We start from the raw sequence: 26,493 nt of genomic DNA, 5'->3' as shown, positions 1-26,493 counted from the left end.
AAACAGAGTATTGTAGCAGATTAACATTCTGATTCGTTGTATTTCAGTGCCCTTCGGTATCTTTTGCTATCAACTGCAATGACATGGTATTCATTATTTCTTAATTGTCCATAACATTTCCCCATATTCTTCTTATTAATGATAGCTTGAAAAGCAGTCTAATAGCTGAGATAGTTTAAGTAAAGGATTTACAGGGTTGTCATTTTGCAGTCCTTGCTGAAGAAGGTTATATTACTGATGCTTCTGAACTAAGTGAAGCACGGCACAGCCAACAGTGAACATGCTTTTCCCAGCCCCTCACAACCTTGAGGGGCAATTCCTGAGGCCTATTTAGTCTTTGGCTTCTCTCATGACATTGTTTACAAGGCTGCAAATTAGCTTACTAATTATAGTGAAGGAAGGTTTAAAGGCCTGCACATGAATTCATAAATACCTTTCCTTATTCTGAATAAAAACCTTAGAATTCATCAAAGTTATCGAATAGAAGTAACACTGTGCTTCTACTACTAGAATTGTAGAATGCCTTAGGTTGGAAGGCACCTTAAAAAGCATTGAGTTCCAACCCCCAGTGCTATGGGCAATGTTCCCACGCACCAGATCAAGCAATTCAGGACTTAATTCAACCTTCAACTTCTTGGGGCAGCCTATTCCAGTGCATTACTGAATAAAAAAATTCCACAAAGTATCTAATATAAATCTGCCCTCTATTAGTTTAAAACCATTCTTCATCCTGTTACTATCAAACTATGTAAAAAGCCAGTTTTCTGTTTATAAGCTCTCTTCAAGTAATGGAAGGTTGCAAAAAGGTTTCTCCAGAGCCTTGTCTTCTCCAGAATGAGCAAGCTCAAATCCCTCAGCCTTTATTCATAGGAGAGGTGCTCCAACCATCTGATGCTCTTTGTAGCCCTCCTCTGGACCCTTTCCAACAACTCCATGCAACCATGACAGCCTGTTCCTTCAGCACCCTGGGATACATATCACTGGGCCCCATAGATATGTACATATGCATATCAGGTGGTACACCCCATATCAGGTTGTCTTGAACTTGCTTTTTTGCTTACAATGAGAAGGATTATGTTTCTGTGGCCCCCACTTAGAGATTCATGGATATTAGAGGCACCTGGGAAGGTTATGGAATGAATAATCTTGGGAATCATCATGGACCAATTAAAGGTTAACCAAGTGATCAGACCCAGTCAGCATGGGTTTACAAATGGTAGATCCTGTCTGACAAACCTGATTTCATTCTATGACAAGGTGACCTGCTTAGTGGATGAGGGTCAGGCTGTCAATGTGGTCTACCTGGACTTCAGTAAGGACTTTTACACTGTCCCCCATAACATTCTCGTGGAGAAGCTGGCTGCCCATGGTCTGAATGGGTGTACGCTCTGCTGAGTGAAGCACTAGCTAGATGGGAGGTCCCAAAGAGTCATGGTCAATGGAGTTGGACCCATTGGATCCAATGGCGGTGTCCCCCAAGGCTCAGTACTGGGGCCGCTTCTCTTTAACATCTTGTACTTGATGATCCTTGAGGTCCCTTCCAACCTGAGTAATTCTATCGTTCTATGATTCTACAGAAAGCCTGACTTACAGTGAAGACTGAGTCAAAGAACTCATTGAATACCTCACCATTTTCCATGTCTCTTATTGTCATCTCCACCTTCTTGTTTATCAGAGGGGATACTCTCTCCTTTTGCCTGTCTCTTCTGACTGATGTACCTGTATAATTCCTTCTTGCCATTTTTCAAGTCCCTCATCAAATTCAATTCTACCCGTGCCTTGGTTTTCCTGATCCCACCTCTGCACTCCTAGATGTCATTCCTTTATTCTTTCCAAGCCACAAATCCCATTTTCCACTGCCTGTACTTTTCCTTTTTATTCCTCAGTTTGACCAGCAGGTCATTCCTCAACCATGCTGATCTCCTTTGTCCTCTGCTCGATTTCTTATGCTGGAAGATGGAGAACTCTTGTGCTGTCAGAAATGCATCCTTCAAGAGCTGCCAGATCTGCTCCATTCCTTTGTCCCTAAGAACAACTTTTCAGGAGATCTCACCAATTAATTATTTCAGCAGATTGAAGTTCTCTTTTCTAAAGTTCAGACTCTGCATTTTGCCAGTTGTCCGTTTTCCTTGAGATCACAAACTCAGCCAGGTCATGGTCAATCCAGACTCCCTTGAAATTAGCCTGCTAATAAGCAGATTCGCACTAGTGAAAACCAGGTCTAGAAATACTTTACCTCTTATTTGGGAAAATCTTTGTGCAATGGCTGTTTACTTTTTCTCAAGAAAAATGATTTTTAGGACAATGACTGGAGATTCCAGTTTCTTTTCTGATATAGTAACAGATTTCACTGCATGCAATATGGCAAGTAATCATTTTCCTAAGATGCCTCAAAGAAAATAGTAGTCTTATATTACTTGGCAAATACAAAAAGAATAATCCCAGGAGAGACCACCCTTTTCATCCTCTTGCCCCAACTGCTCCTGAATTATAGTCCAAATCCCACTAAATAACTTCAGTGATGAAAATCTCACAGCCCCAACCTAATTTAGTGCTTAACTATTTTTATAGTTAAAGAATTTCATAATGTCTAATCAAAATTAGGGCTTTAATTTAAGCCTCTTACTATGTGTTCTATCCCCACTGGACTTCCTGTGTGTAACATCGATGTCAATGTACAACTCACTGTATCCTCTTGCTCTTATTCTGAGTCATTTAGTACACTTTCTCATCATTTATTGCTTGGTCTGTAATCAATTTCCTTTCCTTCAAACATATATATATGTATGTGTATATATATATGGAACTCTGAAGACAAGCACTTCGAAATTCTTCACAAATGGTTTTTCTATATTTGACCATTGAATTAACTCAATTTCAAAACAAATTCCTAAGAAAAGAAAATCATAACTTAATTCTTACTCATTTTTTTAGTATGAATTTCTAAATCTTGTCTTTATAAACAATGGTTATTAAAGCTTTAAATTTCTTTTCTTGTGCCATTCAGATTGGGATTGCTGTGAGATTAAATTGTCTTGGGAGGAGATTCTTGTACAGTTCTTAAAGTTGAGCATCCCTAAATGACATAAATTAGTGAATTTCTCTATTAGTTCTACTTGTGTAAATCCTGTCCTTCTGGTAGACTTATTTTTTATTTATTATTTAACTTCGGTCAGAATCTGGTACAGAATTTTACAAAAGCTTTTTTTTTTTTTTTCCACTTCAATTAGATTATATTGGCCATTATGATGTGTAGTGAGTATTTGACAATAAATCCAAATTCAATTGAATTAATTAATCTCTTTGTAAAACAACCTCTTTATCTTGGTAGCCATACATGCAACTAAGATTAAATTTCCTTGTCTCTTACCCAGGACAAATATTAACTAAACTCAGGGTATCAGGCACTAAACTTGCTTAAAAATATGTACCTTTGTAATGAAGCATTAATTGACCTGTATGCATCCCTCAAAATCTACAGATTTTAAATGTTTTCCTTCCACAAGACATTAATGAGGTACATGGAATAAATAGATCAATGAGGAGGCAATGGAGGGCACTTTTATCAAGGTTGCAGGTGATGCCAAAACAAGGGAGCAGGTAATATAGGGCAAAAAGTAGGGCAGTGCCGCTATCCATAGGGATTTAGACAGGCTAAAAGAGAGGTTCTAGAGGAACCTCATGAAATAGAACATGGAGAAAGCCTAGTGCTGCCCTTGGCAGGGAGCACCATTGCAAAGACACAGGCTGGGGCCTGCCTGGCTGGCAGCTGCTCTTTGGGCAGAGACATAGTGCCTGGGCAGACACAAGCTAGGCATGAGCCAACGGAGTATCCTGGATACAGGGACAGCCAATAGTGCCCTGGGAGCCATATTCACAAGGGCACAGCCAGGATATTGAATGAAGGAAACACTCTCTTGTACTCAGTACTCATGGAATTACATCTGGACACTGAGTCCAGTTTAGGGATCCTGGCACAGGGCAGATGCTGAAAAATTGGAGCAAGTTCAACAGTTGTGCTTTCTGGGCAGATGAGAGAGTGTATGCCTGGTTGGAAGGGGTTGAGGCATCAAGGCTGGTTCAGTCCGAATGAGGGACAGCTTCAGTGGAGTCTAAGAGCAGACTGAATATTCGTGTGAGGGGTTTACTCAGAGGATGGAGTTGGGCTCTTTGCAGTAGTGGCTGTTGGGAGAACAAGAGTGAGCACACAACAAGTGAAACAAGAGAATATCAAACTGCCTATAAAAAGTGGGGAAAAAAAATCACCCTCAGGACATTCCAACAGTAGCATATGTTTCCCAGAGAGGTTTTTCATCCTCCATCCTTGGAGGTTTTCAAGACGCAGCTGGATAAAATCCTGAGCAAGCTGATCTGACTCTATATCTGCTCCTGCTAGGATAAGGGGATTAAACTAGAGACGTCCTGGCGTCTTTTCCAGCCTGAATCATTCTGTGAATACAAACAGTGCAAAATGTAGTCACTATCATTTTTTAATTTCTTGAAAAATGTGAAGGAAAAGCAGTTGCTTCTGTGCTTGCTTTAAGCATTTACTCCAAGCTGAAATTCTTATTATTATTGAGAACCTTTTTTGCTTTGATTTCTTCTTTTTTTTTCCCATTGATTTAGTTCCTTTAAAAAAAAATAATTAAAATATTCTATAATAATGCAGCCACTTTTATCTTTGTATAGATCAATATCCCTCTCCAATGCTCAGCATCTGCCATGTTTAGAGATTGCCCAAAGCATATGGAGTAAGTGTGCTTTCTTGTAAGTAGACAAGACAGGGACTTTCTGGAGAACAGCTTTATGGAATAAAGTCGTCACCTGTGCAAAGTGGCAAATAAATGGAACAGTTGAGCTCTGAATATTTCTTAATTTTGGAGTCTTAATATATTACTTTGAAGTAAGCTAGGAGTTTTACTATTTTTTGTAGAAATTAATGGAGGCTCTATGACCTGGTTTTGATTAAAAAGTCAATTTGTTGATCAAATAATGGAAAAGCATAATACAACTTGTGTCTTGGTTGCACAGAAGAGGCTTGCTGTATTTTCTCAGCATTGAACGAGAACTTTTTAATAAGAATATCCAAAGTTTTCTTTTCTTTTTATCTTGGTTTCTTTTACATAAGGGGAGATTCAGGTATTCACACCTCATTCATATCCGCATCACTACTTCACAAGTCAATTCACTGTATTATCTTTCACTTCAGTGCACATCTCATATATTTCTCAAGCAGAATACAGAACTCTCTCACAAGGAGAAGAGCATATCAAAGGAAAAACAAACATAAGTAGCAGAGGCCATCACCAGCCAGACATCACAGGTCATTAGTATTGCTGCTTTGCTATCATTTTGTTTTTCTCACTGTCTTGTCTCTCCTCCTGGGCAGAGAGAGCACATCTGGCTATAAAAACAAGAGGCTTTGTTTACTGAGAAAAGCATTTCTATATTAGAAATTCCTGTGTCTTTTTTTGTCCCTACTGTCATCAGCCAGCTACCATCTGTCCAACAGTGGTGAAGGAATGCCTGCAACAGTGTACTGGAGTATACATAATTTACAAATAGTTATTTTTTCTAGAAAAGACAAACTAAATAAGGAATACTAACATACATACACACACAGTCTGCTAGTCTTCAAATCTCATACCTCATTCAAAAAAAGAGTCAGGTAATTGAGCTATTTCTTGTTTCTCCATACTTCTGGTCAGGTTACTCCTTTAAAACTGAAAAGGATGTTTTGAAATTCTGCAGCAAAATATTTGAACATTTTTGTATATTTTTTATATAAGCAAAGAGAAGTCAAACCTAGTGTCTGTTAGCCTAGAAATTCATGTTAGTAAATATGCATCGAGACTGTGTTATTAGATAAACAGTGATGCTTGAATTTTGAAATTGTTACCACCTGATGAAGTAGTCAAAACTTGTTTTCTGTCAGAGATTTGTTTTACCTACATTTACAACTCTGTCTCTAGCTTTAAACCAACCAGAAAACGTGTGCACAGAGACCATTTACATTATGTCGCCTTGAATCTTTTCTTCCTGACAATTTAATATAATATGCTTTCCAGTTTCATGTGAAAAGGAGTGCCATATGGAAATACATCACTCCGTGACAGATTTCACAATAATGTTTACCTAGTAATAATACACTCTTCAAAGTGCTGTGCCAGTTAAACTTCTCCCCCTTACTAAATTCACCTATTTCCTAGAAAGCAATCCAGGGCTAACATTGAACTCTAATGTTAATAAGAGTTTATATTTATTTGCATGGGGAACCTGACTATATTAAGGACAGAACACAAAAGTCCCAGATAAATTACAGTTCATTAATTTAAGTGAGCTGTGATATTATCCCTTGTCAGGAATTTTTTTGACACAGCCATTCCCTGGATGGTTGAGTAGAGGTGGAATGGCTTGCTTTGTTCTTCCTTGTGCTGGACAGATGTAATATTTGATAAATATTGTGGAAACAGTCAAGTGTTGTCACTAGGAAGGAAGGGGGGGGGGGGAGGGAGGGAAGGGGGGAGGGTGGGAGGGAAAGGAAGAAATCAGATTTTTTTTTTTTTAAAGGAAATAATATGTCAGTCCTAAGGAAAGGATTGACTTTCATTATGGCATATGCTTTTCACATGAGTTGAGAAAAAATATCAGCTAATATTTTACAGACCTAGTAATATTCCTGTTTTCAGGTCACATTTCTAATGCTGTGACTATAAAGACTCTGCAAGAGTTGGCAGCATTCAGTTGAAAGTACAAAATTATAGGGACAGTGGAAGAGGTAGATATAAAAGTGATTGCAAAATATTCTGCAACTATTTCGGTTCAGGGTTGTTTTTTAATAGGGAAATCCATTAAATGTATTTCAACATACATAGTACTGTAGGCTTCCTGAAAGGATGTACTGGACAGTGTTCAGAAAAAAAAGAAAAATAAGGACAGTGGACTATACTTGTTTGTTTTATTCATTTAACTTTACACTTTACATTTAACTTTATACTTGTTTATTTTAACCCTAATATAAACAGCTTATGTTTATATACATAAAGAAAGAAGAAACATTGATGTATTTTATGAATAGTGTTTAATTTCATTTCTACATTTTAAGGAAATGACAATTCTATGAAGTAGTAGGAGAGGCTTTGATTTTAGAGCAGTGAATGTTGGAGTGCTTTTGTGTTGTTTTTTTTTTTTCTCCCATTTCTTTGTCTTTGCTATTTGTTCTACATAGAAATGAAGTGAATGAATGGTAGAATGTCACTTATTTATTTACTTCAAGTTATTGCCTCTCTTACATCTCACTAGATTACATTTGCACTAACCAAAGACACTGTTTACACTTCTTTAACTTCAGTATTGACTGAAGTAGCACTGAATCTTTTCCAGTGAGGGCAGATTTAGATACAAATCATTGTTCCAGCACAAAGATCATTAATCAGCCTCAGGCTAGATACATTACGTGTATATTCAACATAGAAGAAATATTAATGGCTCCACAGAAGAAACGTTACCGTCAGATTAGCTCTGATTCCCTACTGGAGCAGCAAATTACTCTGAAGTAATAATTATAATACATTACTAGAGGTTTAATTTTCAATAAGTGCTGTCTGTTTAAGGGATAGCAATCTCACCATGGCTCAGAGTACAATAGATCATGCTATCAGCAGAAAGAAACCTACACGGAATTAAAAAAAAAATAAATTACAGGCTCCATATTGAAACAAAAACTCCCTAGAAATTTCCTAGCTTGAGTTTCATTGACAAAACTGCTTATGTTGTTTGCTAAATGTTTACACTAATCAGAAGCAAGGAAACATCTTTCTACCTGTAAATAAAACATGACTGTGCAAACTTTTTTTTTCAGCTGTCATCTTTGGAACAAGTTTATCATTTTCTTCTATGGTATATGTAATGCAAGAAGAAAGATCTGTTCTACTTATTTAGTGAGCACAGCACACTGGTTTTGATGGAGTTACACCAATTTACGATACTTTAGGATTGTGGACTTTTATGTATGAAATGACTTGGTTAGTCCATACAGAGCCACTACATACCACAACTGGGAGTTTTCTTTGAGTATCAACAACAGCTGAAAGCAATTTTGTGGATTTTTTTTCTCCTACATCTCCATATTGATGTTCATAAATTTTAAACGTTTCAAGTCAAAAAAACTATGCTAAAAATGATTCAGTCCTCATCATGGCATTGTGAGGAAGTAGTATGAGCTTTTTACACCACATGATGTCTTTGAAGTATTTAGTGCCGCCCAGATTCACACTATTCTTTGAAATTATATACAATAAAATTTGAAGAACTATATATCTGATAATTGCTGTTCTGGCCGTGATCCAGTGCACTTGCTAAGCTTATTTTTTTGTCAAGTGTTGGGGAAGAGACTATTTTATGTGAAGGTGAAAACATTTAGCTACTAGATATTTAGTAATGTAACTTCAGTTGCATGTTTTGTATTGTGTGTTGCCAGTTTGACCATTGATTCCGTCCCTTTAAATGGGGGGGGGGGGGGAGGGGAAGGGGAAAATGTTCTTTGGGATTCGTAATGCTGGTAACAGTATACATTGTGGAGTGAAGCTAAATAACCTTAAATAGCAGTCATAGCCTGCCATCTTTCCCTCAGATGAGACCAGAAATGGTGTTTCAAGTGTGTGTCCTCTTCCTCTTCTTCCTTTAAATAAAGCATGGTAACTAGAGTCTGAATTGCTGCTTCAGCAATACCAGCTGTCTGCTTCCTTGTGCATAGAGATTGGATAAAACTCCAAATGTTTTCAAACAGGGATCTTAGGTAGACCAACGTGAAAAAAAACCAAGAATGTCTATTTGGATTTTTATCACTCTACATCAGAATGAGAAAACTCAATGAATAAACAAAAAAACAAACAAACAAAAACAAAAAACAACCATTGATAGGGGGTAGCAGAAATTAAAGCATCCTTGTTTGATAACAGATAATTTATATTAATTATGTCTGTTATATTCAGTCATGAACTTTTTCTGTATACAGACTGGTTTTAGGATGCATTTGATTTATTTAATCATTTAGTTCAAAAAGGAATTTCTTGGTTCCACTGAAACTGAGCTTTCTGGGATACAAATAAGGCCAACAAAACACACATTCTCTTTGTGTGTTGTTAAACTTCTAGCCTAAGCCATGATTTGGAAAGACAGAATTATTCTTTGGACAGCCTATACTCAGATTTATTCTTACACAATAGCCCCGTTACTTTAGAAGTATCTGCTTTAAAATGTTTCTATGAAATATTCGTCTTGAGATTTTGACATAAATCAAAACTACATTCATTTTCCATTTGTCATATATTCCCAAATGGAGCTTGTGTGAAGTGCTAAAATATTAGAAAAAATCAAACTATTCAATGATCTGAAAAGAGATAAACAACCCTAGAAGATAATTTTTTAAAATCTGGTATCAATGTACATCAATGTAGTAATGTGACATATTCCTGCACCTACTTCTTCCAGCATGAATTCATCACTGCTGACGTTGCATATATATATGAGTTTGATATTCAGATAAAAATAAATATGTGTTATAGTTTCATTTTCATTAAATTAGAAAGAGAACAGCGAAATAAAATAACCTTCACATCTCCTGCGGTTTTCTGACCTATGGATAACTAGAAAATTCAAAGTACCATACATATGCATTTCAAATACTTGTCCAGAAGTCTATTTAACTTCTTGTAAGTCTTGCTATATTTTAAGAAAATATGATAAACACGAAGAAAGTATGATAATCACAGAAGTGCATATTATTGTATACATAGAAAAAGGTAGCTTTATTTCAGAAGTATGTGATATACACCATACATTTTTAGAATATCCAATGTTGGTTATAGCTTAGTGTGAAATAAGGAATCTTGAAAATGCATAAACTGCAAAGTATTTCACTCCCTAACTCACTTCTTGAAAACCATGTTTTATTTCTTCTAATAATATTCTTTATCCACCTGAACTGTGTTGATTGAACTTACATACTGCTTACACAAGCAGCTATGTTGTTGAATTCGCGCAGGTAGTAATTTTCATGAACAGTGATCCCAGATGCTCGAGAATACATGGGACATTGTATCTTCTTTACTGAGTCACCTGCAGCTAGCATAGAGTGAATGTCTATAGTGTGAGAGGAATACATTGCAAAAATAGAGTATGGGAAACTTTTGGTAATCTATGACCATTATAATATATAAAGCAGTATTTTGAAATATGTATATTTTGGAATGTCTTTCCTCTTTTCTCCCGTCCCTAACTTTACTAATAACAAAAGCAGAAAGAGGGAGAAAAAGAAGCTATCCTCTCTCCAGTCTTGTTCCAAGACAAGAAAAACCATCTATTTTGGTATCAGTGTTCTTCTGTAGACCTCCATTGTATTTGAGCTAATGTATTTTTCTGTGAAAAAAAAAGAAAGAAGAAAAAGATTTTTTTTATGATCTCCAAACTGTAATGTATGCTAATGCTGAATCTCATATTTCTATCAGAAATAGAATTTCTTTTCAGAAATGTTCATAGAGTTCAGTGCAGAGGAACAGCAGAAAGATAAGAATAATCAATTACAACTTACAGGACCTGAAGCCTTGGATTCAAGAGCTACTGATCCCATCTCAGGGTATGTGCATCAGAGTTACCACCTCAATGAACTATCCAGGAGACTACAAAACTGAATTTGATAGTTTATTACACACCTGCCCTGATTTAAGACACAATGGCAAAACTGAGTAGGAAAGCTGTCAAGTTCACTTTTTTTCTCTCCACAAGGTGAAGGCAGAGCATTCTGGTTCCCACAGAGTGGTAGCATAATCTAAAAGATATTTCAGGGTATACAGAACACTAAACTGCTCTTTCCTTCAATATGTGGATTGTCCTGATCCCTTCTACTCCTGCAAATGGGAGATTAGCTGTCAGACTGAGCAATATGCAGCCACATCAAGAAGTTTGGCAGTTTTTCACATTTCATCTCCAGACCCCATAAAACATCTTCTGTAGGATTCTGTCGTAAGTCTTTGTATAAATCTAATTCAGTACTAATTTCTGTTTTGCTAGAAGAGGAATAAATCCCATCATTTCTAGATGGGCACTGCTGAAGGTAAAATTGCAAAAATAGTCTCCATAGTTTCATGTTGTAACAGAGTTATTTAGTCCTGCTTACAGTTCACTGGTAAAGATACAAAATACAATATGGCTTACCAAAATTGAGAATACAGCACAGAACACTGAAAACTAGTGGTGGACTGCATTTTTTTAAATTTATTATTGTTACTATATTTTGACTTAAAAACAGTAAGAATAATTTTTAAATTTGCAGTAGAAATTTTTTTTTTCCTCTAGAAATAGCCATTTTCTAAAGAGCAACCCTTCTATATATAAAAACATATATGTAGTAAACCTTTAGACAGTTATAATGTAATATGTTTATGGAACAGGCATAGACATGAATATAGATCAGAAAATAACAAAAGATCTGATTTTATGGAACTGAGTACCTCCAGTTCCATGCTTAGGAACTGTAATTTCATACTTCTCAATTGTCCTACATTACTGTTACAAGCACAGTGTTTCAAAAGAGATTGAGAAAACACTTCAGAACAAAAGAAGTATTCAAATAATTCAAAATTAGCATTCAAAACTTTCAGAAACATTCAGAACAAAAAAGTTTCAAGATGCTTGGCACTATTGAAAATGAAAGAGTTCCTACATGCATTGGTTTATTAAACCTTTAGATGGGGGGGGATATCAATGATTTCTTACATTTTTAAGTCCTTAGATTAAGACTGCATTCTCTGTCCTCTGGTGAAAACCATCGTTTTGAGCCAATTCAGCTTTTTTTTTTTTTTTTTTTTTTTTTTTTTTTTTTTTTAATCCTTTAGAAATATACCAAAGACACTGATTGCTTTTCAGGAGGATGACACAAAAACAGACTTGCTACCTAATCAGTTCCAACCACTGGGAACTGTCATTCATTTCATCATTTTTGCCAATGAATGGGGAAAACAAGCACTTGTGAGCCCCAAGGGAGATGTAGGCATGGATTTAGCCCACTGAAATGCTCCTCTAGAATTGTCTTTTTCTGTTCACTGACTACAGCCAAGACCTGCAATGATTACAGTCCTACATAAGGCTTCTTAATTAAGATCTCATTCAGTGCCTTATGCAGTACTGACCATGTTGTTTGTGCTTCATAAAAAGCAAAAAAGAAAAGAGAACAAGTGAAAATATTGGTAGTAACACACATTGCAGGTGTGCCTTCTATTTCACAAGCCTCAAGCATGTGGTAATCTTCCACTTCAAGCCAAGGTTTGGCCACAGTGATTCTGCCCTCACCCATAGCTCCAGTTTCCAGACCCCAGTGCTCACTAGCAAGAAAATTACTTTTTCAGGAAATTGAATCTTCTCCTCCACCCCCATTCCCCTCTCAAAAGCAAACAAAACTGACAGAAAGAATTTAATATTTTTTTTATACTGTCAGCACACTGCAGATCTAGCCTTACATTTCATGAATGGTATAATAAGTATTCTATAATTTTTTTTTTGTCCTTTTTTTCTTGATTTAGAGTAGATGATTAATGGATGTTTTCTTTAACTTATCACTGATCACAAAAACTGATCCAGCACATCCAGGCTGGATGGGGCTTTGAGCAACCTGATCTAGAGGGAAGTATCCCTGCCTATAGCAGGGAGGGTTGGAACTAGATGATCTTCAAGGTCCCTTCCAACCCTAACCATTTTACGATTCTATAATTCTACAATTTGGTGACTATGGTGTGGGGTTCAGTCACCCAAGTATGGATTTAGCATACTAGCTTGACTGCTGCCAGGAACTAATCTGCAATATGCTCTGTAGTCCTGAACCATGGCTTAAACTTCAAACCTCCAAATCTGACAGAGTTATGAAATCTTTCCTTGATCTGTCGCTGTCAGTAGCCAGCAGGATTCCTGCCTTTCAAGCTGGGTGAGTTATTCTATCAATCAGTTTATAGAAATGTGCCTGTAAAGGTGAATATTCTTCTCTGAAGGTGCTCTAAGGTTGAAACCTTTCTCTGAACCTTGCACCCCTAAAGCCAAAAGAAATACTTGAAAAGTCTTTCTTCTTTCCCACTGTTTAGCTACTACCCCCTTGTGTTTTGGCAGATGTAGAGCATTCTCCAGTAAAGGCACACTTAGTGGTGAATTTTAAATCCACTGCATGCCATGATCCATGCCCCAGTCTTCCCTGAATCTACTCCAGAGTAAAGCTTCCATTTTAGAGCTCTAGGAGGCTTTCTTCAGGAAAAGAAGCTCTCTGAGGATGATTCTTTCTTTCTTAGTAAATAGATGATATGGTAGAAAGTATCATTTTAGCACCATTTTGAAATAATATTTTTCAGTGATTTTGCTCCCTCCAACACGTTTTCTTAGAAAACACTACCAAAACCAAGTAAGGTGTAAAATATTAAATAAATAAGAGGGATGGGGAATGATGATAGGGGCCTAACCCTATCATCAAATAATTGTAGAATCACATCAGGGGCACTGAAAAAAACAAACTAACAAACCAATTCTATTTACCATTTTTAGATTGCAGTTTACTTGCAAGCCTTGTGAGGATTTGCTTTGAATACTGCAATTTTTTTTATACATTAATATGTTTAGAAAATGCAACAAGAAATTAGAAACTTATTATATTTCTGTTGTTGTCAAAGGAAAAGAAGGTAAATGCTGGAAGTGAGGAGTTACTATGCTAATAATACTTCCCTCCCTTCCACTCTCCTCCTTTCCTTCTTCTGAAAGGTTAAAATAAATAAAATAAAGGATTGGATCAATATCAGAACAATGACAACAACAAAATGTTCACACACAAAGGGTTTGCTTGTGACGAGGAAAGTATTTAGGGGTGTGTGTGTTACTTTCTTGATGGAAATGGATTAAGAATTTATTAACAAGTAGTTCTAACTACATATGAAAATAATACTATATCTGTCCTTGCTTTAACTATAGATATTGCTCGACTGTATGAAAAAAAGTCAAAATGCATATCTACTTCTTGAAGTGACCATCTGAATAGCATGAGTTAATCAATGTTGCTGTCAACTGCAGAAAATAGACTGTCTTGTCCCACTCAGTGGGGGCTTCGAGGGAGGTGAATTTGTCTCCTGAGTCACACCTCCCCTAGTCAGCAGGCATTGCTATTACGATGGAGTCATCCAGGAGTCAAAGAAATAACACAAATTAATTTGTTCAGAGTTTTCTAACTACTAATACTCTACTTGGAGGTAAAATTGGCTAATTTGCTAATTATAATTAATAACCATTCCAGTAGTAATGGTTGTTTGGTGCAGAAATTATTTCTATGTTAGAAGTTCTAAGACAGTGGCTTAGGCAACTAGAGCCTTCTTGTAACTAGAATTCATACAGAGAACATCACTGAGAACAAAGGCAAACAGTTGTGCTTCCAGAGACAACTCTGAGTGAAATTCTTTCTTGTACACCCTCATTTTTATTTTCTTTTTACTGAAAATCGGATGAAAAAAGTATAATGGAAATGTGTCACTGTGGAGACTAATGAATTAAGGCAAAACACTTGATGTGCTGTGTCAATGAGAAGTAACTGCTTCTCATCTGCTCTGTTAGCCAGCAGAGTGGGAAGCAGTTGTAGGTAATGGAAGAGGTAATACCTCTGTGGAAGAGGCAGGTGGTTTAGAGGAGGTTTTGTGGTGGTGGAGGAGAGCTTTCTGGACTTTTCTGAGTTTTCTTTTGTTCTTCTGGGTGCTTGCTGAAAGAGTCAAGAGGGTAAGAATAGGCTCTATAGCTTTTCTAAAGCTTTTCATCTTGTGTAGTGAGAGCAGTTGGACTGGTAGTAGGAAGTCTGGGGTCAATTGGTGTTTGTGCTTTTAACGTGAGGGTACTCAACAAAGAGTTGTTTCAAAAGCTCCCCAAAAGACTGTTACAGAATGGCTTGAATGTCTTTAGCAGATTTGCTGGAGAACTTATTAAGAATTGCTCTTGAGAGCTTGATTTTTCTAAGCTTCCGAATGAAGGCTATGAGCAAAAAGGACTCAAAAACCTGTCTATAACTCATCTAAGGTAGCTTGAGTTAGGTTTATGGCTTAAACTCTTTTGAGATATTTTCCTATTAACAACAGGTTTTTTTATTTGCTTTTATCTCTTGTAGGGAAAGAAGTAAAAATTCTGTTTGTGAGCCTTGGATTGTTATTGTACCTCTCACTTGTTTTTAAATACGCTGTTCTAGTGACTTCTTTTTCTCTCTGAACATTTTCAGGATTGAATAATGCAGCTCTTGACTTGAGATCTCTTTAGCCTTATTTCTGAAATATCAATTTTACACCACCTATCAATCCTAAAAGCTACTACTCTTTTAATGAAGTGCATAAGCAATTGTTTGATGTTTGGCTTTTTTCTTGAACGCACACTGTGTTATTAAAAACAACCAAAAAGTATCTTCTAATGCTTACAGAAAACCCTGGGCTTTAATTCTAGTTCTAGAGTTCGAGTTCTAGAAATCAAGTGATAGTGAAGAGCCTACATTTGGTTATCTGTATTAGGGACCAAACTAGTTCAACCTGGAATGTTATTGGAAGAGAACAGGACTTCTCACAGATGTTTTAAATGTCATTAATTAACAGCTTAATCCTGCAGGGTTTTAATCTCTGCTCACATGAGTCTTTGATTTAACTGGATTTTTTTCCAGCTGCAGAATTTATAAGATAAGCATGGTCTAAAAGTTGTAATATATCATAAATATCTGCAGAAAGCAAAATTAATTGACCACTGGAAAATGTCTGGATTCCAATGCTTTGAGAAACCTTAAGTCATATGGCAATTACAATCATAATTGGCAATTGGCTGAAAGATTGAGTGCACAGGTAATGTTTTCTTCTGTCATCCAGTCGCAGAGAACAATACTGAGAGAACAATATTGAGAGAACAATATTGAAAGGAGCAGGCAGACCCAACTAGTCAGTGTTTGGCTCTGAGGCTGGTGCTTCAAAGGTGCCTGTAAAATCAGCACCTCTTGATGCCTGATGGAATGTAGCTTTCTCAGACTGAGAAAAAGTCTTGCACAGGAGTTAGCAGGGCGGATGGATATGCTTTAAACTGGACATGAAGGGAAAGTAGGGGAGTGGAAAACAGGTTTGCCAGTGATAAGCTAAAGGATGGCATGCTAAAACTTGAGAGGCTATATGATAGTGAGATCTTTCAGTATGCTCCATAAGATGCTGAGTGTACCAGAGTACATTTGAAACATTTCTATGCCTGAGCATGAAGCATGAGAAAAACAAAAGGATCCATAAAATTTGGCTTGATCTTAGAGCTAAGATGATGTTGGCATAAGTGAAACCTGGGGGGAAGAGTCCTGTGACTTGTGTCATGATGTGTGGTTCTGGGCCACCACAGGGATAGGTTGGGCAAACGCACAGAGTGGCTGTGTGTGTGAGGAGGGGTTTGGGGAGCATGCAGCTGGCAACTGGTGATGACATGGTTGAGAGCCTTTGGGATAAAGGCTCTGCTCTGTTCTGAGTGGCCTTACAGTGTGCAGTTTGGGTGACACAAAACACAAAGAACGTAAAACTATTAGTGTTCAAATGAGGACTATGAAGATGTTGATGGCTCTAGAGTGCAGTGTTCATGAGGAGTGGCTGAGGTTCCTTGGTTTGTTCAGCCTGGAGCAGAGAAGGCTTAGTGCCTTATGGCGGCTTCCTCACTAGGGGAGTGGAAGGGCAGTGCTGATCTCTGTTCTCTAGTGATAATGACAGAATCTGAGGGAGTAGTGTGGAGCTGTGTCAGAGGAGGATCAGGTAAGGTGTTAGAAAAAGGTTCTTCAGCAGCTGGTGGTCAAGCCCTGAAACAGGTTCCCAAGGAAGTGGTCATGGCTCTAAACATGTTGGAATACAAGAAGCATTTAGACAGTGTTCTTGGATACAGGGTTTGAATTTTGGGTGGTGCTGTGTGAGACCCAGAGTTGGATTAGATAGTCCTTATGGGTCCCTTCCAGCTCAGGTTATTTGGTGATCTCTGTCTTGTCACTAACTTCACCTTCTTTCCTATTCATAGACAAGTACAAGTAATGTCTTGGAAGATGGAAGACTTTTTTTTTTTAAACCACTACTAGGAATGTCAAATTATTGTGATATTTTTCTATTGTTGTTTCCAAACGATTAATTAGGCATGCATTGTCAACCATAACTACCCTTTCTTCTAATTGATATAACTATTTTCTTTTATTTTTTTTTATTCTACTCCATGTTTTTATCCTTAGTCCAACATCTGTAGGTAATTAACAGTAAAAGAAATCCTCATTTGTGTCCAGTAAGTATTTTTTTTAAGATCTTATGGTAGTATTTTTTTTTATAATTTATCCTTGATGTGTCTGATCCTGTTATACAATCAGTAGGGCTTTGATGCATTAGAGTTGTTTAGAAATAGAAAAAGATCAGTGTACGGTTAAATCTTAAGTATATTCCATCACTGCTATTTAACACCTGTAAAAGAATAATAATAAAGGGAGCTTTAAGAGGGGTAAGCGACCTTATTTTATTAGGTATCTTAAGTTTTCATTCTTTAAAAACAAAACAGTGAAACAGCATAATAGCAAAACTGTATGTAAAAGGAGATGCTCCAGGGAGTAAGTACAAGGTTTTTTCTTATGTGGAACATAGAAATGTAGCTTTAATTAGGTGCCAAGTCACTCCCAAATGTTTCCCAGATGCCAGGGGAAGAAGAGATATGTATGTGAATCATTAATTAATCTGGCCATCTAGCTGGCAAACTTACATTTGAGACAGCATCCATCTATCTTCATTATCTCTGAGCTTTATGACATTTCCTGGTGATTGACTTCTATGCTCAAGATTTGGCCATTTCAAAAGGATAGGCATTAAAAGGTTTTCCTGAGCCTCTGGTAATACAATTCCAGTGTGTGCTCCAACATTAATGTACTGCACTTTCAGGCCATGCAGGTTTTTTTGCAGGCTTCTCTGAGCTAAAATACACATTAGTGTTTGGCTTTTATTTCTAATAAAATTAATACTTAATTTTTTTTGGCCATCATTCTATAATATGCCTTAGATGTATATGCTTTTATGTTTGAGTTTCTTAGGGCTATCAAATGATACCATCTTCTTACTGAATATGCTGCACAGAAACACAAGAAAAAAAATCCCATATTTCACCCACAATTGAGTTCTTTGGGATGATTTTGATGCATGGCATTCTATGATAGAACTGTAACACTTCTAAAATAAGAAGCATTAAATCCCGCTGATGCTTATACATTTTGAGTCAGATCAGCTGCACTCTTAACTGCTGCTGTCCTGTGTGGTATTGCATAATCAGAATGTGGTGCTACAACAGCTGTAGTTATCCTTGGTTGTTGCAGGATGGATGCATTCAGTGCTCTGTATTCCCATTGTAGGCATTCTTGGTTTGTGTTCTGCACTGAGCATTTGAATCTTCCTTCCATTTAGTATGAGTTTTATCTGATTGCATATACAAAGTGGTAAGCGCTTCACTGAACACAAAAAATTCATAGAGGCTTGCTTGTATTATCATGAATATCAACAACTTCAAGTGGAATTTCAAGGGCAACTGGTGTTGTCTATCTGGACTTGTGCAAGGCATTTGACATGGTCCCAGACCACATCTCTAACTTGGAGAACAAGAACCAAAACATTGGTCTGTCAAAATGGGATTCCCAGCATAAGTGTAGAAAGGGTCATCTGACCATTTAGTTCCTTAGATTGGTGCTATGAGGTGAGGGTTTTGATGTGGAGAGTGAGGAATACACTTCATTCTCCTTATGCTTTTTTTCCTCCCAGAGAATAATTTAGTGATTGAAAATTTAAGCAGTATTATCATATGAAAGTGGATGTGAAAGAGACAACTGCATTCAACATTCTGAACAGTAAATGGGAGACTGAAATTGTGCTCTAAGTATAATCAAGATTGTACAGTTAAAGCGAGTTTACTCAGTGGCCTACCTTTTGGGAAATAAGCTAATATTCACATTTCTTTAACAGAGAAGTCTTTTAAGAGTTTTCAGGCAGAAAATTTTTCTATTCTGAAGTATTTGTACTGTAAAATGTTCTATTCATTGTTGGCTAACTTGAGGTAGCTATTTGGTTGATTACATCAGCTTTTAAGTTGAATTAAAACCTAGTTTTTTCTCACTCCTGCAAGTATAAGAAATAAATTAATGTTTACCACTGAAGTTCATTATTCAAGCCCTTCATTATTGATAGCAGCAGAGAAGGATAATCAGATTTTTCAATGACTTTGGTATGAAGAAAGATTAAATAACCAGGTCTTCACCTTGGGAAGGAGACAAATGTGTTATCGACCTATAGTTTCATGAATGATAGTTCATTAATCACTTCATATTTGTCTCACAACATGAGAAAGAAACATATCTACAATAATCAAACGGCAAGTATAAAATAAAGTACCTGTCATGCAAAATGCAATTGGACTGTGATCTTCCTGTTGGCAAACATCTTGGAAGAGCAAAGCATAGCTTCAGAGAATGATTAGACCAATTAATAAAGTAGCTCCTCAAGAGCTATTGAATACCAAGATGAACACACTTCCTCCAGTTGTAAAGGTCTAACAGCTGCAAGTTAACATAGCTCATGCAGGGGTGTTTCCAAGACTCAGGTTTATTCAGCATGTATGATGTATCTACTTGGTTCCTCAGGCCATATGGACCTGACCAAGTCAAGAAAGCAAAAATTCCTTTCGAGAATTCAAAAGCTTAAGAAGTAAATCTAGTGCAGAAGACAAACTGGGAAGAAAGAGGAGGTGATAGAGAGGATTGTGTTAGATGTTTACAAATGAACTAAAAAACAACCTGCCACCTCTGAACTAAGAAGTCAGCCAAAAGCATCCAGGAAACCAGTACAGTCTACCAGGAGGCACAAGTATGCAAGGATAAGCAGGTCTGTAAATATTTGGGAAATTGTGACTGACTGCAGGGAACTGATAACTAAGACTTCATTCCATAATCTTTCTATTGTGGCATTGTTGAGCTGTTGGTTTTTTTTTTTGTTTTTTTTTTTTTGTTTTTTTTTTAATATCTTAATTCACTTTCTAGATTTTTTTGGATATACTTCCAAAGCTTTGTCTCATTTCCAGCATAGTTTATTTTAGTGTTTTAGCTTTCCTGGGGACCTAAGGTGAAAGACAAAAGCCAGGATGAATCTGTTTTGTCTTACAGAGCTAGTCCTTCTTTGGAGCTAGATATTCCAGCTCTCTTCTTCCATTGTTTTTTCATCATTTGCTTGCCCTGGGCCTCCTTTCACCTCAGACATTCTTCCTTTAATAAGACAATTTGAGTAATAAAGAAAAATGAGATGAGACCTAAAATATCAGAAAGAGAGGGCAAATCAAAGAGGAAAGCATGGTTTCCCTAGCAGTACCCTGTGATCCCAAAGGCATTCAGAGTCGGTGCTGCTCCTGGAACCTAAGAAGGGGAAGAGACTGCTTTCCACCTTTCTCTTGGTTATGTTCTCTGTAGCTGTCTGGCAGGAATCAGGGGAAGGGTTTGATGAGAACCTTTTATCACTTGGCAAGATCTTGTGGAGCAGCAGGTTGTATTTTTTCAAAACAAATATTTTGCCTCAAGTAGACTGGAAGTAAGCTTTTAAACTGCACATTATAAACAAATGTTTATTTCTGCCAGTGACTTTGTTTCCTTTGTTCTCCTGCACTAACAGTGATGTACGTTAGCTTTATCTGAGATAGCTTCAAATTCAGTAAGCAGATAAAGTTAGCAATGGTAAATTGGTCTGCGGTCTTCAGTACACTGGGTTTCTCACTGGCCTCAAGAGTGATTCAGATAGCAATATAGGGAAGAGAAGAATTAGTTTGTGGTAACTCTGTCATTATGTGGCATAGCTGACATCAAGGTGGGGACTGATAAGCTTTCAGTTCTTTGAGTACTTAGTTTCCATGTATTCCTAATAACCATCTTGCATCGTTAAGTTGTGGTGGGGGTGAAGTGTCATGCAAAAGAAAATATTCTGTTTTGAAGGATTGAGGGTCTGAATGCTTCTAATTCTTTCTTTACTGGACACATCTTGTAATAGATAAGTTGCATTTTATCTGATATCAGCTTGCTTATGCTCACTGCTAGGTGAGCATGGGATTGTGTCCTGGATTTGTCTCAGACTGCTGCCGTGTTCTATAATGAAAACAGCATGACGTGACTGGGAAACGTCATCCTTTTGCTATCTGTTAACCTTTCCAAATGGTTGCCTGGATAGACCCATGAGGTTTAATATTTAAAATATCTGTGGTAGTTTTGAAAGATCATTTCTAAACTTTATTTCCAATTGCATAATCAGTTTCTAAATCTTGAATCTTGCCCCTTGGAAAACTATATAATACACAGCTGGTGACATAAAGCTAAATAATTAATATTCTTATGTGTAATTAAAAATAATCCTTTAGGAAAAATCTAATTACATTGGTTTTTGAAAGTTGAAGTTAATTAAGCCCACTGTCATCTACTCCTTTGCCTGTGTGCGTGTGTGTGTGTGTGTGTGTATGAAAAGAGAGACTCTACTGGGCTAGAGAAGTGAGATTTCTATCCTACCCCCCTTTAATGGAGTCATGCTGGCTTGAACCTATCAAATTATATTTATCCAACTGTTCTGCTATTCTATCTTTAATTAGATTCTCTATCAGCTTACTCTATAATGGGATGAATCTCACCAGGTTGTAAATTTTAAGTTCTTTCTTAGAAACATTATTTTTAAAATGTTACTGCATTATTTTATGCATTACTCAACGGCAGTTTGATTATAAGGACATTCTGCTGATTTATTTTTCAATAATCTCTCCTGATGTTTGATACTGCAACTTTTTCTCAGATTTTCCATAGTATTACCAACCCTTAACCTCCTTTTCCTGTAGGACAAAATACTGTGTGGTATTATCACAGGTTTTTAACTTGTGTTTTGGAGGCTGCTGTATATGTCTGTAAGTGATACTGAAGTGTTCTTGTACACTGGTCTGATGTTCACATTGATAGGGTTGGTTTTCTGCTGTAGAAGCACTGTGAGTCTGCACTCTGGAGAAATAGTTGAAAATAACCACCATCAGCAATTTCTTTCCTTTATAGATAATTGTGCACTTACACAGGATGTGTTCATTCGGAAAACTAAATGTGATGTGAATAGAGTCCAATAACGATGAAATGGTGGGTAATTAGGTGCATAGCCAAAATATTAACATCTTGGTACAAAAAGAGCAGTGTAAATGATCTGATTTACTTAACCACTTCAGTCATATATAGCTTCATTTGCATGTGTATAGTAGGAAAAATTATTTCAGGACTTGTACATTAACTGGATGACTTGCTACTCCTGTATACTGACCAGCACTCTTGAATTTTAGGATTCTTGCTTGTGCTCAGGGCATGAGACTACATGAGAGTATTTGTATTTTGTACTACAATTTTGGTGGAAAATAAGTGGTTTGCTTGTTTTGGGAAGGAGTGGGGGGAGTAATAACCCTCTATTGGCAACTGCTGGCAGCACTGTGCCTTCCCTTCCCCAGGCTCTCCATGAGGTGCCCACACTTGGCTGCTGGGCCTAGCCATGCCCTGTGCTGGGGACACTGTTATCAACCATGTCCAGCATGGAGCAGTCCCAGCTTTGCCTCACATGGCATTGCACCTTATATGCACACCAGTTTTATTGTTCTTTGTCCCATGTGCTCTGTAAACTGGAAATTGTCTTAATTTTTACTAGGGAAAATAGTATTTATTTTCTTCACAGGCTTGGTTTTCTCCATGTTAGGATGGAGACCTCTTACATCAGTGAGGGGGGAAAGCAACTGAGCTCTTTGCTTGCATTGCTACATTTTCACACCACTTTCACTGTTTGAAAGCAGCTAACACATGGAATTTGGTTTGCTCTGTCTAACTGCTACCCCTTCCGAGTTGTTTTTTTTGTTGTTTTTTTTTTTTAAACTCTTGGTTTGTTCACTTTGGTCAGGTTTTTTGACTTGTTGATCTGTTTTAAAAACAATTCGTATTGCAATTATGCAGCTTTAAGTTCAATGTCTCTTAAATGAAAACAGTATTTTTTTACTCAGTAGGTGATAAAGCTCTCTTCCTTTCTCATGGAAGCTTCCGAGGTCTAAAGAGTTTGTATCAAATTGCAATTATAGAAGTAAAAAAACTAGATGTGGCCTAATGAGTAAATGAAGAGTTGATAACAGTGATCCCTTCTAAGAGGCTTTAATGAGGAAAATGCTCTTTAATCATCAGATGATTATGGAAGAAGAGAAGTAATCTGTATCACTTTGGTGTCCTGGCAAGGTAATTTACTGTATTTTATCTTGCTGTGAAGTTGAACAGCCTCACTCCTTGCCCACGCAGCAATCTGCAACATCTGGAGTCTGCTGCATACATTCGGCTTTTTTTTTTTTTTTTTTTTTTTTCTTCCAAGTGCTCATCTCAAATGGAGAGTTGAATTGAATGGGGAGCGTGCTTTCTACTGCTGACATACCAAAATGTTTGAGGGGCTGTGGATGTGGGTAGGGAAACAATTACTGCCAGGTAAGTTCTGCAAGCACTTTCCTTTTTCAGAGAATCTTCATACTATTGTTTGAGAGCTGCCTTTTCTAGGGAGCAGTGTAAAAGCTGCAATTGGTTGTCTTTTTTTTTTTCTTTTTTCCTTTAAAAAAAAAAAAATCCTGCTTTTTTTTTTTCTGTCGTCTGTTGCCAGAGTGTATGACCATGCCTTGAAAACTATGGATTATGAGAGAATAACTAAAATTATTTTCATTAATGAAATTATTGTTGAATTCTGACATGCTTGTGTGCTGATGAATGGAAGAAGTGGCATTTAATGTCCACCAGGAAAGACTTTGTTTACATATGAAGCAGATAATAGCTGAATATAGTACCCCAGATATGATCTGCAGCCTTTCCTTAATGGTTGTTCTATGTTCTAACTGCAAAGTTCTTTCCCTTTTTTTAAACTCCTGATCTCTGCAACCATGGTGGCACATCCATGAGTAATTGCTAGTACTGTTTGTTAAAAGCCCCTGAATAGGCAAGCAGATTCTTCTGCTTCCTGAGGACCTAGCTGCTTGTGATACCTTTGCATGGTGAAATATGTGGGGTGTGAGCCTGTAATCTGTCCCTCACTGAAATCGTAGGCCTGACAACAAAGTATTGTTGTCAGAGATTACATGGCAATTGAAACTCAGATGTTTTCACCTGATTTAAAGAGTACCTCGAAGTATTTCATAGGTTCATTTTTTGCAGCCGCTCCTCCTACAGGCTTCAAATTCTGTTGCTTAAATGGTTGGCTTAAAGAACTGCATTCTCCCAGTGAAAGGTGTCAACTGACAGATGTTGGTAGCACATATTTTTGATGGTATTGGTTGAAATCCAGAAGTGTAGTGACCACATGAGTCTGTATGTGGTCAACATCTTGCTCATTATGGGTAGAAGGGAAGGGAAAATAGACTTTTCTGGTCTCCTACAGTATTTCTTATGGACCCTTTTCCAGAAGGTTTGGATAGAAGCTGCTTCAAGGACTATTTCTAAGAGCAGACTGCTGCTGAAATTAGTAAATTGTAAAACTTTTCTGGGACCACGTCTAAAAACATGTATTCAGATCTGTGTGTATGTTGAGTCAAAAGAAGTGCTATGCTTTGGCTGTGGTCAAAGCTTGGAAGATGCAATGGGAAAAAATGTCTAATTCTCTGGCTTTATTCCATTTATTAAGTGCCAAGGAGGTTCAGATTAGACATTGCAAATAATTTCTTCTCTAGTTTTCAGGGAAAAAGTAGATATAACACTGAGAAACATGGTTTAGTGAGTATAAGTGGTGGGTTGATGGTTGGACTAGATGATCTTAGTGGTCTTTTCCAATCTTAATGATTCTGTAATTGTAAGTTTTACTATTATCACAGCTTCTAGTACAAGATTTACTGGATTTGTTCAAGCACGCCTACCTTAAAATACGGAAAACAAAGCTCAGAATACTTAAAGCTATGGATGCAAACACCTGGGATTTTTCTTTTTTTTTCCTTCTTTCTTTCTTTTTTTTTCCTTTTTGTTCTGCTTCATGCTTTGGTGAAAAGGAGAATGGTGGCCATGCAGAGTTTGAGTTGCAAAAGCTGTTTAATGAGATTACTACAGCATCACAGCATGATTCCGTTGTGCTGCTATGTCTATGTCCCACTTTTCCAATAAATCACAATAACCAGCTGACAATGCAGATATCACAGCGTGCTGTCTGGGAATTATTTTGATTAGTTTGTAACTTGCAGAGTTATACCCATGCTCTCAAGCAATGAGTACTTCTGTAGATGTTACCTCTCCAGGCCCTGTCACAAGAGACTGAGATTGCAGTGGCTATAATTCTGGTTCAAAGGTGCTTCTGTGAGCTTGTGCTCGTTACCTTTCAGGGCTCTTGGCAGCATGCTACAAATGGAAAAATATTTTTCCAATATTCTCTTGCTGAATAACTATAACAAGATCTTAAGATCCTTGTATAAAACTTTGATTTTAAATCTTGCACAAAAACAAAACATTAACTAGTATAGAAGCACAGTCTGTACATGTCAGTAACCTATTTGTAACATGATAGCCTTTGAGGCTTTGATAGAGGCGAAAGAAAGTCATAACCATTGTATTTATCTTTTCTTCACAGAAACCAGATACATTAGCCTGTAGTAATATATTTTTTTAATGGAATCATGAGTGTAACAAATCATGACTTTTCAAGCTATTTATTCTTCAGCGAACAGCAGATCTGTTTGTACTCTGTGGTGTGATAAAAGTAAGACATCAATTCCAAATTGAAGTTTGAAATCATGCTTAAATTGTGAAAAAATTCAACAGAGAAAGATTAAAGCATGCAATTGTTTACAATGATATTGTTTTATACTATCACTTTTTATTTTAAGATCTAGCTTAAAATCTAACAAGAATATATCTGAATTCATTATAGTGCTCTTACAGGGTAACCAAAGTTAAGGATTTGTTTCTAGCATCCTTTCCTGTTATGAAAATCTTAGTCTTCACAAAGAGTATCTAGTCTGTGTTAACTTTCTAGCCTATTTCTACTAAAGTATTTACTATCGCTGCTGAAAGCACTGAAACACCAGACTTTCCAAAATAATTCATTCCTTTGGACTTGTACTTGCTGGGGTCTTGAGTACTTTATTAATGTTTAGTACATAATATATTAGCTGGTGTCCCAACTTAAAAACCTAGCTTCAGTTCCTTGCTTTGCTGGAGATTTCCAAGGGGGCCTGGCTAAGTCATTGAGCTTTCCTGTATCTCTATTTCTAGTCTGTTTAACTGAGTGAATATTAATCTTCCCACAGTGAGTGTAGTGAGAAAGTACTTGCTATCATTTTGAAAATATATTCATAATGGATTTTGTAATGCTCAGGAAGAGTGGGATGAATGTGGAAAGTAGTAGCTAGTGGGAAAGGAAAACAGCC

The 26,493-nt window shown here is 36.9% G+C and overlaps 1 protein-coding gene across 6 annotated transcripts in view; it reads left to right on the top strand.

Annotated features, from left to right (window-relative positions):
• Nucleotides 1-26,493, top strand: part of CDH12 (cadherin 12) — a 511,787-nt gene that overhangs the window by 97,145 nt on the left and 388,149 nt on the right. For 2 of the 6 annotated variants that reach the window (XM_048939399.1, XM_048939404.1), the window contains exon 2: nt 23,475-23,584. The exons of the other annotated variants lie outside the window; for them this stretch is intronic. The gene's annotated coding sequence lies outside the window, so the exon portion shown is untranslated. The remainder of the gene's footprint in view (nt 1-23,474; nt 23,585-26,493) is intronic. 6 annotated transcript variants of the gene reach the window in all.

The sequence above is a fragment of the Lagopus muta genome, chromosome 3 (genome assembly GCF_023343835.1).
Source record: "Lagopus muta isolate bLagMut1 chromosome 3, bLagMut1 primary, whole genome shotgun sequence".
NCBI lineage: Eukaryota > Metazoa > Chordata > Aves > Galliformes > Phasianidae > Lagopus > Lagopus muta.
Note: the sequence above shows the minus strand (reverse complement) of the source record. Positions and strands in the feature narration are given on the sequence as shown.